Source organism: Giraffa tippelskirchi, chromosome 5 (assembly GCF_054371585.1).
Source record: "Giraffa tippelskirchi isolate mGirTip1 chromosome 5, T2T-mGirTip1v1.2.pri, whole genome shotgun sequence".
In the NCBI taxonomy this organism is placed as follows: domain Eukaryota; kingdom Metazoa; phylum Chordata; class Mammalia; order Artiodactyla; family Giraffidae; genus Giraffa; species Giraffa tippelskirchi.
This window is the reverse complement of record NC_137279.1, coordinates 184,447,616-184,467,240: the sequence shown is the minus strand read 5'-3', so window position 1 is coordinate 184,467,240 and position 19,625 is coordinate 184,447,616. Positions and strand designations below refer to the sequence as shown.

General features: G+C 40.3%; 2 long non-coding RNA genes and 1 pseudogene across 3 annotated transcripts; 1 reads left to right on the top strand and 2 right to left on the bottom strand.

Annotated features, from left to right (window-relative positions):
* Positions 1-1,282: 1,282 nt before the first annotated feature.
* Positions 1,283-3,078, bottom strand: LOC145505872 (non-histone chromosomal protein HMG-14 pseudogene; annotated as a pseudogene). The gene has a single exon (XR_014053329.1). The product of XR_014053329.1 is annotated as a non-histone chromosomal protein HMG-14 pseudogene (transcript).
* Positions 3,079-8,206: 5,128 nt separating this feature from the next.
* Positions 8,207-18,158, bottom strand: LOC145505875 (uncharacterized). Its single transcript, XR_014053332.1, has 2 exons — positions 17,007-18,158; positions 8,207-9,849 (listed from the first exon to the last, which is right to left on the bottom strand). It is a non-coding gene; the product is annotated as an uncharacterized LOC145505875 (long non-coding RNA).
* Positions 8,995-11,209, top strand: LOC145505873 (uncharacterized). Its single transcript, XR_014053330.1, has 2 exons — positions 8,995-10,543; positions 10,688-11,209. It is a non-coding gene; the product is annotated as an uncharacterized LOC145505873 (long non-coding RNA).
* Positions 18,159-19,625: the final 1,467 nt, after the last annotated feature.

Genomic DNA, 19,625 nt, shown 5'->3' with positions numbered 1-19,625 from the left:
GGCTATTCGAGGTCTTTTATGTTTCTATATGAATTGTGAAATTTTTTGTTCTAGTACTGTGAAAAATGCTATTGGTAATTTGATAGGGATCACATTGAATCTCATTTGAATTTCCTTTTCTGTGAAATCTCACATTTAAACATTAAAACTAAATTTTGCTGTGGTTTTGGTTGACACATAGCTGGATGACAGTAGGAATTCCTAATCTACTTTATGAGAATGTGACTATTTTTTGAAATAATTCTGATAGAACTCTTTTTCTGTCTTTACACTTGGTGTGCAGCATTCCATGCATTTATAATTTTATACTTAATACATAGCCTTGCTCCACCTGATTGTAAACTTTATATAAAACTTCAAGTTACATTCTACTTATCTTTCTTCAGTTTGCCTTTTTCACTTAGTGTTTGAGATTTATACATGGACTTCTAGTTGATACATTCTAACTGCTGAATTTGTTTTTGTTCAGTCGCTCAGTCCTGTCTGACTCTGTGCAATCCATGGACTGCAGCATGCCAGGCTTCTGGGTCCTTCACCATCTCCTGGAGTTTGCTCAAACTAATGTCCATGGAATCAGTGATGCCATCAAACCAATGGATGATGCCAGTCTCATCCTCTGTTGTCCCCTCCCCCATTCCTGTATATGAATATACATGTTCATCCTTTATTTAAATGGACATTTTATATCATCTGATTCTGTGTTTTTATAATACTGCAGTGATCCTTTGTGTATGTGATATACACTTGTACATCCAGCAAATATTTTTTCAGCATGTGTGATAACACCAGATGCTCTTCTAGCTGGCAGAGATCCAGCAGAGAATAAAATAAGGCCTTGACTCCAGTGAAGCTTACCTTTCTCATGTGGAAATCAAAGATATTAGAAGAGGTTGCTTAGCAACTCATATAGATAGATGATAATACAGAAAAGAAAAGAATATTTGTATGCTGCATAGGGTAAAAGATGAGGCTTTGAAAGAGCTGAGGCCACTTACGTTGTTCAGTTGCCAAGTCGTGTCTGAATCTTCAATGTGTCAGCTGTTCGCAATAGGTGGCCAAAGTGTTGGGAGTTTCAGTATCAGCCCTTCCAATGAGTATTCGGGGCTGATTTCCTTTAAGATTGACTAGGTTTGATCTCCTTGCTGTCCAAGAGAGTCTCAAGTCTTCTCCAGCACCACAGTTCTAAAGTATCAATTCTTGGGCACTCTGCCTTCTTTATGGTCCAACTCTCTTAAGTGACCACTTCAGGCCTTACCCAGCTGGCCCAGAAGTTGGGAAGGTCTTTTTTTTTTTTTTAATAACAGATTTTATTGATTGTTTTGAGGATCACTACGCAGACGTTTCAATTTGTACACAATTCTTCACATAGGTACCAGAAATCTAAAATATCATGTAGTTGTGATTCTTAACAGTTATTCCAGTGACTTTCCAGCTTAAAATTTGGAGCAAACTTTCCTTAACAGGATATCAAGTACCAATATCTTCAAATATTGATATGCTGTTACATCATAAGTCCCACTGATTCACAGTTTAATACCTTATACACTATATACCCAAACTGTCAATCATTCACAGCACATTAACCAAGTTACTAGGAAAACTGGACTGCCACAACCAAAGATGTGCACAAAATTGTGACCAGGAGAGCCAAGGTCAAAAAGTGGTTTGCTGTAGGAAATAATTCTACCAAAACAATATGGGAAGAGAATTTAAAGTGTTCAAGACGTTAAATGCACAACTGACTCCAAACTGCCATTTAGTATGCTTTTGTATTATAGGATATAAAAGCTACCCCCCATTTATGGAATGTTAAGCTGACACCCAAGACAAAGCCTCCCGTATCCAATATCCCACTATTTTCTGGTTATACCAAAAAAAAAAAACCAGCAAATGATTTCACCTCTTAAAGCATTTACACTTAAAAAAATGGGATGAGGGGGATTCCCTCCTTTTTAAAAATGTTTCTAGAGCTACTAAAAAACTTGCATTTACAAAATAGTTGATAAAGATACTCCGCTGGATTGTACAAGAAGGGAAACAGGGACCACTGACAGGACTGGGTGTGTGGTTGTTAATCAGACTTGGCTTCTTTCTCTTCTGCTTCATCAGAGGCTGGGCTCTCCTCGTTTTTAGTCTCTCCATTTTCTGCAGGTAAGTCTTCTTTAGTCTCTTGGTTGGCCACTTCCGCCTGTTTTCCCTTTGCTCCTCTTTTCCCTTTTGTTTGCACTTTTTTGTCTGGAGATTTATCCTTTCCCGCCGCCTTTTTTGGCTTCATTTCCACTTTTGCAGGAGCTGGTTTAGCTGACAACCTCGCCGATCTCCTCTTGGGCTCCTCCTTCGCCGCCCCCTCGGCGGAGCTGACCTTCCTCTTGGGCATCGTGGCGGCGGGGCCGGCGAGAGCCGGGTGCCTGAGGGATGCGGAGCGCCGAGAGCCTTTGCAAAGCTGAGTAGCCTGACCACTGCCACTCCACCCGCCGCCCGAGCTCGGGAAGGTCTTTTCTAAGGTACTTACTTTGAAGTGGACTTGATGGGTCAAGACTGTGCATTAGACTTTGGTTGAACCATTTTTCTACTACCACCCGTAGTATCTGTATCTGTTGTTCCACATCCTTGCCAACGTTTAATATTGTCACTTTACTCTTTTTAAAAAAAATCCATTGATTTCTACTTTAATAGAAGGGCGTTAATCTTTAGTATTCCATGCTTATGGCATACATTTTCATTTCTTTCTGTTTTGTATGAAAGTGCTTAACACTCTGATCTTTCCTCTGAAGTCACTTTGCCTACCGTGTGTCTCATTTTCATTATTTTCTAGCAGTTTGCATTTGTGATTTCAAGAGCTTGGGTGTTTTTTTCCAAATGTTATATTAGTTTTTAGTAGTCTAAAGACAGTAATACAAAATTTTGAACTGAAAAAGAGGAAAATGAGAACTACAATAATTAAAATGGGATTCTTGGTAATTCCCTGATGGTTCAGTAGTTAGCACTCTGCACTTTTTGCTGCTGGGGGTCCAGGTTCAATCCCTGGTTGGGGAACTAAAATCCCATAGTCTGTGCAGTACAGGCAAGGAAAAAAAAAAAAAACCACATTCTTTGTTGAATATTTACTATATATCCTTAGTACTTTTCTCACTTATTTCACTTCTCACAACCAGTCATTTTATGGAAGAAACTAAGTCATAGAAGTTAATGATCACATAATTAGTAAATGTTGGGTGAATCTAGGATTTGTACCCAGACAATGTGACTCCAAATCTCATGCTTCTAATCACTATGTTCTACTACCTTTTATATAAACTATTATCACAGATGTTCTAAATAAAAAATTCACTACCAGGAGTACATTGAAGAATAGAAGATGACAGAAATAGCTGCATACTGTTAATCTTCCAGATTCCTTCATAAAAACAAAAATCTATGCATGGCATCTGTAGCAAGTCTTGGTGACACGGTATCCCTACAGTCCCAAAATAAGACCAGATTGTGACAAACTCAAAAGCAGCTGTAAAACCTGAGTAGTGCCAGCTCTCTGTGTGGAAGGTCATGGACAAAAAGCAATGGGACATCTGATGGCCTTGAGAAAACAGATTCTCCCAAAACAGATTGCCACAGGCAAGTGTGGCAGGCCAGTTTCAAAGCAGCTGCAAAAAGTGAGGTTTCCTGCAGCTGCCAATATGCAGATGTTTACGAGGATTGCTAAACTCCAAAGTTGTCTTGAAACTAACAAATGTAAGCTTTCTTCTGAAACCTTTTCAAGGAGAAACTGCTGGCTGTAGACACCAGTTTCAGCAGGAATGGACAGTAGGGGCAAAGGAAAGAACAGACTGAAGTGGGGGAGAAACGAAGCAGCTGTCAGAACTAGGTCATTTATTTTAGACACTCTGTGAAAATAATATATTTCCTGAACCTCAAGGATAGAAAAGTTATTCTGTCCCTTTTAAAAGTATTTAAAACTGATCAGTAGTATTGTGGAATATGATAGAAAATGGTAAGAATATAAAATTAAATCCTTACAAAACAACCTACTGTTTCAAACCAAGCTTAAATGGTAAAATTGTAAAGGAATAGTATAAATGAATTAAAAAGTCTCAGATGAGTGGATAAAAGGTGTAAAATGCAAAGAATTCAGGAAAGTATTAGAAGTTAAAAGGAATAAAAGTCAAAAGTGAAAACTAGAAGGAACTCAAAAGTGAATCAACAATTGATAATTCCTAAGAGAAATAGGTGGAAATGGAAAGAAGGAAAATGTTTTAAATCAAGAAGAGTGATACCTCATTGAAAACCTGATATCCATTAAAAAAGGAATCTGCGAAGAAATCCAAAGCAATGGAAGAGAGCAAATACAAAAACTTTGTGGAGGTTATTATGCTGTTGCCTATACAACCACCCTTCTATCCTCAGTCTTGTAGTGATGAAGCTGGAACACTGCACGCTTCTGCTCTGCAGAAGTGCATGCTCAGTCATTTCAGTCGTATCCAACTCGGTGACCCCATTTCTGCTCTAGCTGTATTTATATTAGCCTCTGCCAATGGGGGGTCACTAGAAGGAGAATGCAAGTCTGAAGGAAACAGGATTATGTTCTATCCTGTCTACTTTCTGTGGGCTTTATGTCTGCTTGTGATTCTTGTGAGCATTATTCCAGCCAGTGCTGTTACATCCAGCACTTCCTTCCCTAGCTTCAGCTCAATCAGGTTGCAGTTTTTATAACACTTGGAGAAGCATTTTCATCATGCCTACTGTCAGAGATACAAGTGGCCCCTTTTCGGGGATCTTGGTCTTAGGTCCAAGCTCAGAGACCAGCACAAGCATCATCCCTCCTCAGTGTCTTAACTTTCAGCTCCACGAGGCTGCTCTAATTCCTCTCCTTTCTTTGTTCTCTCATTTCAGGATATTAGCTGCTCTCTCCTTGGGTTTCCCTGATGGCTCAGTGGTAAAGAATCTGCCTGCTAAGCAGGGGACACAGATTTGATCCCGTGTTGGGAAAATTCCCTGGAGAAGGAAATGGCAACCCACTCCATTATTCTTACCTGGAGAATTCCATAGACAGCCTGGTGGGCTACAGTCCATGGGGTTGCAAAAGAGTCAGACACAACTTAGCTACTAAAAAACCACCACCATGACACCTTGATGTTCTCTTTTTATCCCTTCAGTAACGTATTTAACTTTATACTTAGTGTATTTTTATATTCTGCTCAGATAACTAATATGGCTTCTGTTCTGACTGAACTCTGGCTGATACACTGAATCAAGAGAACTTGCTTGAAATTAGAAATACTTTATATATTGGAAAGACACACTGTACACCTAGGAACATTGACCCAGAATAGTCAGTACTGAGTCATGGCCTAAAAAAAAGAATGAAAAAATTTTGAAAGGGTTTTTTAAAAGAAAAAGTCCCTGGGAGTCCAGGCCCTCAAAAAAAAGCAAGGGGGGAGGTCACTTACAGGGAAGATAAACCTGATCATTTTCATACTTTTTGATAGTGACACTATGTTAAAAGATAATAAAGTAACATGAACTTAAGATTTTTCTTTTTTGGTCACACCACGCGAGATCTTCGTTCCCTGACCAGGCATCAATCACGCACCACTGCATTAGAAGCACAGAATCTTAACCACGGGACAACCAGGGAAGTCCCCAAACAGGATTTTATGTCCAACCAAATGGACTTTCAAGCATAGAAAGCCACAGGCTATCATCAATAGAACAATAATGTTCTAACTCATAGAACATTATTTCCATGAACCCTACATGAGGATTAGAATAAGGTTCAGATAACCAGATTAATAGGAGAGGCATTAATATAAGAGGTGATAAAGCTTTGCAAGTATTAAATGAAGAATAAAATTAGAATATTACCTTTAGGGTTACCTATGCTAATACCAGTAATACAGTCAGACATTGTGTACTTCCTAATTGATATTAGCATCCTTCTCAGAGATCTGAATTTCCATTCCATAGGACTCTTTCAGGCTGCTAAGTATTAACTTCAAATTTTTTTTTTTTCTCCCAGTCCTAGCAGCTTCTTGTTCCTACTGCTGTAATACCTTCTTGGTGCTCTTTAGCCTTTCTAGTTGTATAGTTCAAATAACTCATGTGGTTCCTGTCTCCTGACTGGATGTTGCCTGATACAACACTAGCTACGAATCTTGCCAAATAATTCAATCCAGAATCTTGTCAGAACCCTAGATCTAGCTGCTTGTTTACTGGAAATGTAGGGGGTCAGAGGAACATATTAACATCAATGGGATTAACCAGCAAAGTCCAAATCCTGGGAAACTGCACAGGATAAACACTTCCAACAAAAACTAACAAGGAAAAAGTGGCAGAAGATCCTCTAAAAGACCAATGGGATTTGAAAAAGGATACATGTATATGTATAACTGAAAAAAAAATTGTATTACAGTCCTGGGGGTAATGTCACTGAATTGTACAGTTTAAAATGAGGGGATTTAGGGAGGTGATGGAATTCCAGTTGAGCTATTTCAAATCCTGAAAGATGATGCTGTGAAAGTGCTGCACTTGATACGCCAGCAAATCTGGAAAACTCAGCAGTAGCCACAGGACTGGAAAAGGTCAGTTTTTATTCTAATCCCAAAGAAAGGCAATGCCAAAGAATGCTCAAACTACTGCACAGTTGCACTCATCTCACACGCTAGTAAAGTAATGCTCAAAATTCTCCAAGCCAGGCTTCAGCAATACGTGAACCGTGAAATTCCAGATGTTCAAGCTGGTTTTAGAAAAGGCAGAGGAACCAGACATCAAATTGCCAACATCCACTGGATCATTGAAAAAGCAAGAGAGTTCCAGAAAAACATCTATTTCTGCTTTATTGACTATGCCAAGCCTTTGACTGTGTGGATCACAATAAACTGTGGAAAATTCTGAAAGAGATGGGAACACCAGATCATCTGACCTGCCTCTTGAGAAACCTGTATGCAGGTCAGGAAGCAACAGTTAGAACTGGACATGGAACAACAGACTGGTTCCAAATAAGAAAAGGAGTACATCAAGGCTGTATATTGTCACCCTGCTTATTTAACTTATATGCAGAGTACATCATGAGAAACGCTGGGCTGGAAGAAACACAAGCTGGAATCTAGATTGCCGGGAGAAATATCAATAACCTCAGATATGCAGATGACACCACCCTTATGGCAGAAACTGAAGAAGAACTAAAGAGCCTCTTGATGAAAGTGAAAGAGGAGAGTGAAAAAGTTGTCTTAAAGCTCAACATTCACAAAACTTAAGGTCATGGCATCCGGTCCCATCACTTCATGGCAAATAGATGGGGAAACAGTGGAAACAGTGGCTGACTTTATTTTTGGGGGCTCCATAATCACTGCTGATGATTGCAGCCATGAAATTAAAAGACGCTTACTCCTTGGAAGAAAGGTTATGACCAACCTAGATAGCATATTTAAAGGCAGAGATGTTACTTTGCCAACAAAGGTCCGTCTAGTCAAGGCTATGGTTTTTCCAGTGGTCATGTATGGATGTGAGAGTTGGATGGTGAAGAAAGCTGAGCACTGAAGATGCTTTTGAACTGTGGTGTTGGAGAAGACTCTTGAGAGTCCCTTGGACTGCAAGGAGATCCAACCAGTCCATCCTAAAGGAGACCAGTCCTGGGTGTTCATTGGAAGAACTGATGTTGAAGCTGAAACTCCAATACTTTGGCCACCTCATGCGAAGAGTTGACTCATTGGAAAAGATCCTAATGCTGGGAAGGATTGGGGGCAGGAGGAGAAGGGGACAACAGAGGATGAGATGGTTGGATGACATCACCGACTGAATGGACATGGGTTTGGGTGAACTCCGGGAGTTGGTGATGGACAGGGAGGCCTGGCGTGCTGCGATTCATGGGGTCGCAAAGAGTTGGACATGACTGAGCGACTGGACTGAACTGAACCGGTTGTCCAGTGGTTAAAAAGGGGACACAATTAAGTTCCTGGCCTGGGAAGATCCCACATGCTCCGGGGTAACTAAGCCCGTGTGCCACAACTACTGAGCCCTCACTCTAGAGCCCATGAGCCACAACTGCTAAAATCCATACACCTAGAGCCCATGCTGTGCAACAAGAGAAGCCACTGCATTTAAGCCCACAACCACAACTAGAGTAGCCCCCAACCACTGCAACTAGAGAGAGCCCAAGTGCAGCAACGAAGACCTAGTGTAGCCAGAAATAAAACTATTTTTTCAAAAAAAATGAGAATTTTATGATACATGAATTTTATTTCAATAAACCTGTTATTTTAGAAATAGGAGTCATATATCAACAAATTGTGTAGACCATGTTTAGATCTTTAAGCAACTGTGAAAAATGGATATTTATAATGACCTTGTGGTCATGTGTTTTTTAAAAAGTCACTTTTAGAGAAAAAGACTTGAGCTATTAGTCATGAAATTACCAACATAATCTGGGGCTTCAAAATAATCATAGAAGAGAGGGAGTACGTGAGGATCAAGATGAAAAATTGGCCATGATTTCATAGTTGTTGAGTCTAGGTGATGGGTACGTAGGGATTCATTGTATTGTTAACCCAGTTTTTATATGTGAAGTTTTCTATTGCAAGAATGTTACTAAATGATGAACTATTTCCCATTGGAATTCATGCCAGGAATGTAAAGGTGTTTTTAATACTAGGTAATTTATTTATGAAATGCAACAATATATCAAATTAAGAAAATGATATCAAATATCATAGCATTGTTAAAGCTTTAACTTTTGTGCCTGATTTTTAAAACTTTGGTAGAATTAGAATAAAAGATATTTTCTGTTAACAATAAATTGTTGGTAATATTGGAGAAGGAAACGGCAACCCACTCCAGTGTTCTTGCCTTGAGAATCCCAGGGACGGTAGAGCCTGGTGAGCTGCCGTCTATGGGGTCGCACAGAGTCGGATACGACTGAAGCAACGTAGCAGCAGCAGCAGCAGTTGATAATATATTTATTAGTAAGTACGTAAAGACCTAGACAATAGTATGTACAACATTATCAGTTCAGTCACTCAGTCATATCCGACTCTGTGACCCCATGAACTGCAGCACACCAGGCCTCCCTGTCCATCACCAACTCCCAGAGCTTGCCCAAACTCATGTCCATCGAGTTGGTGATGCCATCCTACCATCTCATCCTCTGTCATCCCTTTCTCCTCTTGCCTTCAATCTTTCCCAGCATCAGGGTCTTTTCAGATGAGTCAGTTCTTCATATCAGGTCGCCAAAGTATTGGAGTTTCAGCTTCAGCATCAGTCCTTCCAATGAATATTCAGGTCTGATTTCCTTTAGGATGGACTGGTTGGATATCCTTGCAGTCCGAGGGAGTCTCAAGAGCCTTCTCCAACACCACAGTTCAAAAGCATCAATTCTTCAGTGCTCAGCTTGCTTTATGGCCCAACTCTCACATCCATGCATGACTACTGGAAAAACCATAGCTTTGACTAGACAGACCTTTGTCAGCGAAGTAATATCTCTGCTTTTTAATATGCTGTCTACGTTGGTCATAGCTTTTCTTCCAAGGAGCCAGTGTCTTTTTATTTCATGGCTGCAATCACCATCTGCAGGGATTTTGGAGCCCCCCAAAATAAAGTCAGCTACTGTTTCCAGTGTTTCCCCATCTATTTACCATGAAGTGATGGGACTGGATGCCATGATCTTAGTTTTCTGAATGTTGAGCTTTAAGCCAACTTTTTCACTCTCCACTTTCACTTTCATCAAGAGGCTCTTTAGTTCTTCTTCACTTTCTGCTATAAGGGTGGTGTCATCTGCATATCTGAGGTTATTGATATTTCTCCTGGCAATCTTGATTCCAGCTTGTACTTCATCCAGTCCAGCATTTCTCATGATGTACTCTGCATACAATACCAAATTAAAATTATCAGTATGAACTATCTACCATTTTACTGAGTGCTTACCATCTACTAGAAACATTAAAAAGAAGGAAAGTAAAAAGTAAGCATCTTATCTCATCCATTTTTATATCTAGGAAATGATGTTAATGTTATTCTACTTCCTCTCTAGGCAGGCCAAATCTTCTAGGGAGATGGCAAGGGCAATAAGCAAGTTGAAAAATGTTCCTAGATTACTACAGTCCCAGGCCAGCTCGCATGGAACACTGTTCAAGTGAGTCTCCCTATGAGCCTCCATGCCTCTTTGTTTTAATTCATGGTTTTCTTCATGCAAACTTACAAAATAGCTGTTAAACCAAGATGAATAAAAAGTTATCTGATTTATTAATCACAGTGACATTACAAGCATCTTCAGGAGAAGCAGCACCCTGAAAGGTCTCCAACATGCTCGTTTAAATTTACGTATGCATGTAAAACCAAAAAGCCCTCTCTTCTTGTTCTCTTATTTGATTCCACCTGAGTTTCTACCAGTATGTCCCTTGAAGAAGTCTATATCAACTCCATGGACTAACCACTTTCCTGCCTCAAATAGACTTATGCTTTTACATCCATCTTGTTTAATTACCTTGTACTGGTGTCTGCTCAATTCTTCCTTAATAGCAGTTATAACCGGAGAAGGCAATGGCACCCCACTCCAGTACTCTTGCCTGGAAAATCCCGTGGACGGAGGAGCCTAGTAGGCTGCAGTCTATGGGGCCGCTAGGGGTCGGACACGACTCAGCGGCTTCACTTTGACTTTTCACTTTCATTCATTGGAGAAGGAAATGGCAGCCCACTCCAGTATTCTTGCCTGGAGAATCCCAGGGATGGGGGAGCCCGGTGGGCTGCCGTCTATGGGGTCGCACAGAGTCGGACACGACTGAAGCGACTTAGCAGCAGCAGCAGCAGCAGTTATAACCATATTTTGTTTTCTTCCAAATACGTGGAAGCTTTTTTTTCCTTTTTAATCAAAAGTATGCCCCTCTGCCCCCAGAAATGTGTATGTGTATTAGTTCTGTTTCTCTGAAGAACACTAAGATGTATATAACCATTCCACTAAAGAAAATGAGTGCAGTACTTCCCTGGTGGTCCACTGGTTCAGAATCTGGCTGTCAATTCAGGAGACAGAGGTTCAGTCCCTGGTCTGGGAAGATTCCACATGCCATGGAGCAACTAAGCCCATGTACCGCAACTGCTGAGCCTGTGCTCTAGATCCCACGAACCACAACTACTGAAGCCAGTGTACCACACAGCTAGAGAGAAGCCCCCACTCACCACAACTAGAGAAAGCCCATGCACAGTAATGAAGACCCAGTGCAGCCAAATAAGCAATTAAGGATGAAAAAAAAAAAAAAAAGAAATTAAGGATGTTAAAAAAAAATGAGTGCATGGAAAACCAAAGACAATCTTTTCTTGAAAAAAAAAAAAGACTACTAGAACTCATATCTAAAGCAATTAAATTTAAAATATATTTGTGTAGGAATAGATAGCTCACTGGACCAGACATATAATGAAATTTAGTACATGATAAAGGCAGCTCAACTAGTGAAGGCTATTTTGATTATCAAGAACAGAAGCAACTCAAACTAGCTTAAGGAAACAGATTACTTTGGTGAATTGTGAAGCTGAATTCAGGTAGAACTGGAAACCATGAAAATAATGTTACCACAGCTCCTCCTTTTTATCATTAAGCTTTACTCTTTGTTCTATATTGGCTTCATTTTCAAGGAGTTCTCTCTGAGGTAGATAGAAGAAGATGATCAATACCAAGCCTGGCCTTTTGCCTTTCTCCATGGTGCCCATTACTGCGCCAACAGAGCTGATAGTCCCAGAGAAGTAGGAACTCAGGAAAAGATTACATAGTTGAGGAGCATAAACTATTGAAGAAATAACAACAAACAGTAAATTATAGAACAAGAATATGAAATAAATATACAGAACAAAAAATTTAAACATACATAAGTAATAGCCTCAAAGAGAGAAGGGATAATATTGAAAACATCCGTGCATTCATGCACAGTTGCTCAGCCGTGTCTGACTCTTTGCAATTCCATGGACTGTAGCCCAGCAGGTTCCACTAGCCATGGGATTATCCAGGCAAGAATACTGGAGTAGGTTGCCATGCCCTCCTCCAGGGTATCTTTCCAATGTAGGGATCGAACCCACCCCTCTGGCTTCTGCATTAGCAGATAGACTCTTTACCACTGAGCCACCTGGGAAGTCAGTTGAAAGCATGAAGCAAGAATAAGTTATAAAGGGAAACTTAATACTGGGTACAAAAATGTATAATAATTGAAATAAAGAACAGAAAAGGTAGATTGGAGAAAATAACTGGAGAATATACCCCCGAAAGAAAATAAAGGAATCGAAATGTTTAACTACAAAAAAATAAATAAACACAAAAGAAGCCAGTAACGCAGGAAATGAGGGATGAAGACCTATGAGGCATACAGAAAATAGCAAAATGACAAAAGTAAGTCCCTCTTTATCAGTAATTACTTTAAATGGTTTAAACTCTCCAATCAAAAGACAGGGTAGCCGAAAACAAAAAAACCACAGTGAAGCACCATTTCATACCCACTGGAAGGGCCATAATCAAAACATTGAAAACAGCCAAGTGTTGGTGAGAAATTAAAATTGTCATACACTGCTAGTGGGAAGTGGGCACTGTGGAAAAGAATTTGGTGGTTCCTCAAAATGTTCAAGTTACCGTAAAACCCAGGAATCTCACTCCTAGGTGTATACTCAACTGAAAACACATGTTCACCCAGAAACTTGTGCATGAATGTTCAAAGCATCGCCATTCACAAAAGCAGAAACAACCCAAGCATCCATCAACTGATAAAGGGATAAACAAATTATGTTTTATCCATACAATGGAATATAAGCCCACGCACCACAACTATTGAGCCTGCGCTCTAGAGCCCAGGAGCCTCAACTACTGAGCCCATGTGCAACAACTACTGACGCCCACGTGTCTAGAGCCCATGCTCTGCAACAAGAGAAGCCCAGATACCACAACTAGAGAGTAGCCGCCACTCACCACAACTAGAGAAAAGCCCAAGCAGCAACAAAGACCCAGCAGAGCCAAAAATAAACAAAAATTAAAAAAAAGACAGTAAGTCAACAGTTCGATGCATGATACAGGGTGCTCGGGGCTGATGCACCAGGATGACCCAGAGGGATGGGATGGGGAGGGAGGTGGGAGAGGGGTTCTGGAAGGGGAAAAAATGTACACCCATGGTGGATTCATGTCAATGTATGGCAAATACAATATTGTAAAGTTAAAAAATAGATAAATAAACTAATTAAAGTCAACATAAATTTATTTTAAAAAAGACAGTCTCTACCCTGAGACTGTCATGCTGAAGCTAGGAGTAGGCATCCCAGTCAACAGCCTCAGCTGAGCCCTTGGCCAATAACCAGCATCTGGCAATCATGTCATTGTCACCTTGACTGTCAAGCCCAGGGAATTTTCTGATGACTGCAGACCAGTCAACAACTGACTGCAATTGCATGACATCCCAAGCAAAAATGGTCAAGTCAAGCCCTTCCTGAATTCCTGACACATGAAGCTGTGACGAAGTAAAAGGATTGGGGTAATTTATTACACAGCAACAGGAACCAGAACAATTGCTGTCTGAGATGTATGGAACCATTTAACATTTGATTTTTAGAAGTCTACTTGCCAAAACTGGACTGAGATTTACTGTGAAATCTGATAAAGTTCGTCATGTGGTTGCCTCATATCCATAGTCAGTCTTGAAAGATAAGGTTGTGTACACATGATAAAGAAGCTTTTCGTTAGTACAATTTTCTGTGTACAGAAACACTGGCCTAGAAATTAGAGCATAAATTTTAATCTCAGTTCTGCCATTTATGGGTTTTTGTGACCTTGGTTAATTCACTTTAACTTTCTGAGTCTCAGTGCCTTTGTTTATTGAGGCTATTTCCCAGAATTATACTGTAAGGATTAAATGAAATACTATAGGTGAAATAACTTCGTAAACTATACAAATTTATAGTTTATGAAGTTATTTCACCTATATGATTTCTCTTTTTTTATACTTTTTTTTGTAATATTTATTTATCTTGGCGTCACTGAGTCTTCGTTGCTGCTCGAGGGCTTTCTTTAGTTTCCGTAAGTGGCTGTCACTCTCCGGTAGCAAAGCTCAGGATTCTCACCGCAGTGGCTTGTCTTGTGGAGCGCATGTGCTTAGTCTCTGTGCATGTAGGATCTTCCTGGACCAGAGATGGAACCCATGTCCCCTGCATTGTCAGGCAGATTCTTAACCACTGGACCTCAGGGAAGTCCTCACCAATTTGATTTCACTAAAATAATTCCTACACTATTTCCCTGGGTGGTAGCCATGATGACTAATAAATGTTATAGGGCTGGTTAGGGTTTCCCAGGTGGCGCTAGTGGTAAAGAATCTGTCTTCCAATGCAGGAGACACATGAGACATTGATTGAATCACTGGGTCAGGAAGATCCCCTGGAGTAGAGAATGGCACTCCACTCCAGTATTCTTGCCTGAAAAATCCCATGGGCAGAAGAGCCTGGTGAGCTACAACCTATGGGGCTGCAAAGAGTTAGACACAACTTAGCGACTGAGCACACACATAGGACTAGTTGGCATAGAGTAGAGCAGGAGAAAAGAATGGTAATCTATCAGCGACTAACAGAAGTGAGTACCAGGCCCAGATCATGAAATAACCAATTAGAAGATGATAAATTCATATATCTCAACATTTCAGAATTTCAGTTGAAAATATGAAGCAGAAGTTGAGTTTATACAAAAATATCCAAGTCAGAATGACCCTTGTGGCAAATGAGAATTAGTAAGTAAAGTGACATGTGAAGCTTCCAGAAAAACACAAGCAGAAAGGGTCTAGTTACCGGATGGGATAAAAGCAAAAGAAAACTTTGAAGTGTAATATCAAAAAAGCCTATTTTCCTGAAGGTAACAATTTACATTGAACATTCATTAGTATGAACCATTGAAGGCATATTTTTTTTCTTCTTCCACAACGGTAAAGATAATTCCATAGTAAACATTATATCTCAAAGGCAAGGTCTGTATCCTTTTTGGGGAGTGGAGAGGGGGGTGTTAGCCAGCCACACTGTGCAGCATGCAGGATCTTAGTTCCCTGATCAGGGATTGAATCCATGGTCCCTGCAGTGGAAGCCCGGTTTTAACCACAGGGCAGCCAGTGAATTCCAAATGTCTGTATCTTATTTTGCATTCAGTTCAGTTCAGTTCAGTCGCTCAGTCATGTCTGACTCTTTGCGGACCCATGGACTGCAGCACGCCAGGCCTCCCTGTCCATCACCAACTCCCGGAGCCTACCCAAACTCATGTCCATTGAGTTGGTGATGCCATCCAACCATCTCGTCCTCTGTCATCCCCTTCTCCTCCTGCCCTCAATCTTTCCCAGCATCAGGGTCTTTTCAAATGAGTCAGCTCTTCGCATCAGGTGGCCAAAGTATTGGAGTTTCAGCTCCCAACATGAGTCCTTCCAATGAACACCCAGGACTGATCTCCTTTAGGATGGACTGGTTGGATCTCCTTGCAGTCCAAGGGACTCTCAAGAGTCTTTTCCAACACCACAGTTCAAAAGCATCAATTCTTCGGCGCTCAGCATTCTTTACAGTCCAACTCTCCATCCATACATGACTACTGGAAAAATCGTAGCCTTGACTAGATGGACCTTTGTTGACAAAGTAATGTCTGCTTTTTAATATGCTGTCTAGGTTGGTCATAACTTTCCTTCCAAGGAGTAAGCGTCTTTTAATTTCATGGCTGCAGTCACCATCAGCAGTGATTTTGGAGCCCAGAGAAGTAAAGTCTGACACTGTTTCCACTGTGTCCCCATCTATTTGCCATGAAGTGATGGGACCGGATGCCGTGATCTTAGTTTTCTGAATGTTGAGCTTTAAGCCAAGTTTTTCACTCTCCTCTTTCACTTTCATCAAGAGGCTCTTTAGTTCTTCTTCAGTTTAGTAGACCATAAAAAATGTTCCCTGACTGAGTAAAATGTAAGATATCATTAATATCTTAGATACAGTGGCATGTGTGCATGCATGCTAAGTCGTGTCAGTCGTGTCCTTCTCTTTGCAACCCTGTGTACTGTAGCCCACCAGGCTCTTCTGCCCATGGGATTCTCCAGGCAAGAATACTCAAGTTGATTGCCATCCCCTCCTCCAGGGGATCCTTCTGACCCAGGGATTGAACCCATGTCTCCTGCAGCTCCTGTACTGCAGGTGGATTCCTTACTGCTGACCCACCAGGGAAGCCCTAGATATAGTGGATAAGACACCAAATCTGCAATAAAAAACTTCGTATCTGAGTGTCAGCTCTGCCATTTACTAGTTCAGAGACTTTGGATAAGCCATGTTCTCTCAGGCTCAGTCTCCTTGGTAAAACAGGAATTATTTCTAATATAATGTATAAAATAAGTATACAGTTATTTTAAATTTATTTTACACCAGGATTCTCAAAGAGGATTCAAAGTCCAGTAAGACATGCTCCCTGCCCCTCAGAGGTCTAGTGGGTGAAAGAGAACTGTAGACAAATAAATCCAATGGTTAACAATAAAGGAACACCAAAGGAATCATCATTTTTCTTTGTGTGTCTGCATGTGTGTGTACCTCTTAGCTGTGGAAATTAGAAAAAAAAAACAACTTTATTTTATAAGAAAAGTAAGAGTATCTTGAAAGGTGATATCTGCTAGTATTGAAGTGGAGTAGGACCCTATGGTCCTTGCCACCACCCCCACCATGTCCTCTGCCTGCCTTTTGTCTGTGGATAACTTTAGTCAAAGAACAAGTTTAATCAGAGAAGTGAGAAATGCTGAGACAAAGGAAAACAGTCAAAGGAGATTGAATAATTATAATGTAGTCATTAAACATAGTCAAGGACCTTTAGTTTTTTTCCCAAGGGCTATAGATAATATTCTGAGCCACATCCTGTGAGCTATCTTATAGATACTAAAACACCAAGTGGAGAAGTTAATTACATGATGACCGGAATCTACCCAGGACATGAGCTGCCACAATTTCGAGAATTGGCTGCAAAGAAATGGGAACAAGTGGACCCTGGAAATAAAAATTAACTGTACCTGAAACAATCTAAATGATGCTAGTCAGACCACCGATGACCAATTTGAAGATGACTGTTAGAGATGACTGTGCAGTTTCTGCATGTAGCTGCCCCCTCTTCTTCTGTCTAGAAAAGCTCTCACTCCCTGCTGGTCAGAGGGGGAGTGAGTTGGTCTTTGGACAGACATCCGCCACCCTCCCCGCCTCCTCAGTTGCTGGCATCTGAAATAAAGCAAACTTTCTTTTCCACCAACTGGGCCTGCTTATTGGCTTTTGACTGGTGAGCAGCCAGACCCACTACACACCATTTAGTAACAGTCTGACAAACTGAAGGTCTTTCTAGGAAGCTGGAACAGTGTGTACAGAGGCAAAGAGGTAGAAAACCCAAGATACACTTAGGGAAGTACAGATATTTTAGTTTGCATGAACAATTGTTTCAAAGGCATAATAAAAGGTGTAACTAAATAAGGAGGTATTAACAGATTTATGTGACCTGGTAAGGAGTTTCAACTTCAGCTTGAGTTGGCCAAAAATTTCGTTCAGATTTTTCCTTTTTGGCCAACACAGTACAAGAGAAAAGGATTCTGAACACAGGATAAATAAAATTAGGATTCTGGGAAAAAAACTGACAGCAGTGAAAGTGCCAGTGAAGGTGGGGAGACTGGTAAAGGGTAGCAAACTCCAAGTGGAATATACTGAAACACTAAATTAGGATGGTTTTGGCAGATACAAAAAGGGCTTGAATTAGATATTTAGGAAGTATAACCTATAGTACTTAAAGAACAATTGCCTGAGAAAAGGGGAGGGAAATGTAAAATAATACTATTTTAAATTCTACCATAAAGGAAAGTTGTGAGAAAAAAAATAACATTTGCTTTGGTTTATTTTTTTTAATGTCTCATGTAAAATATTAAATAAAATTCCACCAAAAAATTTAAAAAACAAGGAGGGGCAAGAATATGCAAGTCTATAATACAACCATATATCAGAGAACCTAAAAAGTATAAAATGAAGGAAAGAAAAATGAGTAACATCTATTTGTTGCTGTTGTTGTTTAGTTGCTAAGTAGTGTCTGACTCTTTGCAACCCCATGGACTGTAGCCCTCCAGGCTCCTCTGTCCAAGGTATTTCCCAGGCAAGAATACTGGAGTGGGTTGCCATTTCCTTCTCCAGGGGATCTTCCTGACCCAGGATTGAACCCTTGTCTCCTGCCTTAGCAGGCAGATTCTGTACCACTGAGCCACCAGAAAAGCCTATAATATCTATTACTTGGTTCCATATAAAAGGAAACTGTATTGTTACTTTCATCTGGTTTTGCCCAGAATAGAAAAATTTGATTTGACTCTCTAATGGAAAAATTACGTTACTAGTTATTTCAGTGTGGCATGTAGGATTTTACTTCCCCAACCAGGGACCAAACCCATTCCCCTTGCATTGGAAGCTTGGAGCCTTAACCACTGGACCACCAAGGAAGTCCCTATAATTTAAAGTTTGAAACCAGAAAGAGAACAGGATAAGCTATCTAGCTGAACCCTGTTGGGTTAACTCATAATTATATCCAGCAGTCCTTGTGGTGCTATCACATCTTTGTTAAATTCACCGTCTTATTATTTGATGAAAATAAATCCCTGGCTCCAAATCAATATATAAATGAACAGCTGGTTTCCCTAAGACACAAAGTAACATATCAGTGAATCCTCACATGCAAAACTTTTCTTTTGTCTATTACAGCGAAGGGCAAAGTGTTTTTCTACTGCCCGATCCAAAACCCTTTTCTCAGACACAGACTGGCTTTTTAATCTGTTGGAATTGCTACCACAGAATGTCATTTAAATGTCTCTCCACACCACAGGCTCAGAGTTGAACATTCTCTAAAGTCCCTCTTTCTCACTGGCCTCAAAAAATACACCAGTCCCTTTTGCTTTTAGGAACTGACACATATTTATTTTGTGGAAACAAAGAATATAAGGTTCCAACCATCTCAGCTGAGGCATCAGACACGTTGAGTGAAATAGCCATCTTGGTTCAAGTGTCTTCAGAATACAAAAGCTCCAGTGTCTGTCCACCTTGCTGAGGCCAATCAACTCTCAACACCATAATAATTTCTTGTCCCAAGTCACTAAACTTAGGGGTAGTTTGTTATGAAGCATTAGATAATGGAAACTGCTGAAATGGACAACAGTGGGCAAGGGGTCAGACAATTTAGGAGGCAATTTTAATAATCTGGGTCATCTCAGTGCCTCTTGCTCAAGCTGCTTGCAAAAAGAACAAAAGGAAAGTGTTACAATCAAAATCCTTAATAATGGCCTACAAATGATCTTACCTCTACCTACTGCTCTGGCCTCTTCTTATACCACTACAACAGTCTTTTTTTAAAAACCATTTTATTGGGATGTAATTCACATACCATCCAATTTCCTCCAAAGAACATGATTTAATAGTTTTTAGTATATTCAGAGATACATGCATCCATTACTAGTTACTTTAGAATATTTTCATTACCTCAAGAAGGAACGCTGTATCCTTTAGCAATTACACCCTTATTCCTGCTTTCCCATTTCTCAACACCTTTTCCCCAGTCCTAAGCAACCACTTACCTACTTTGTAGATTTCCCTGTTCTGGCCAGTTTATACAAATA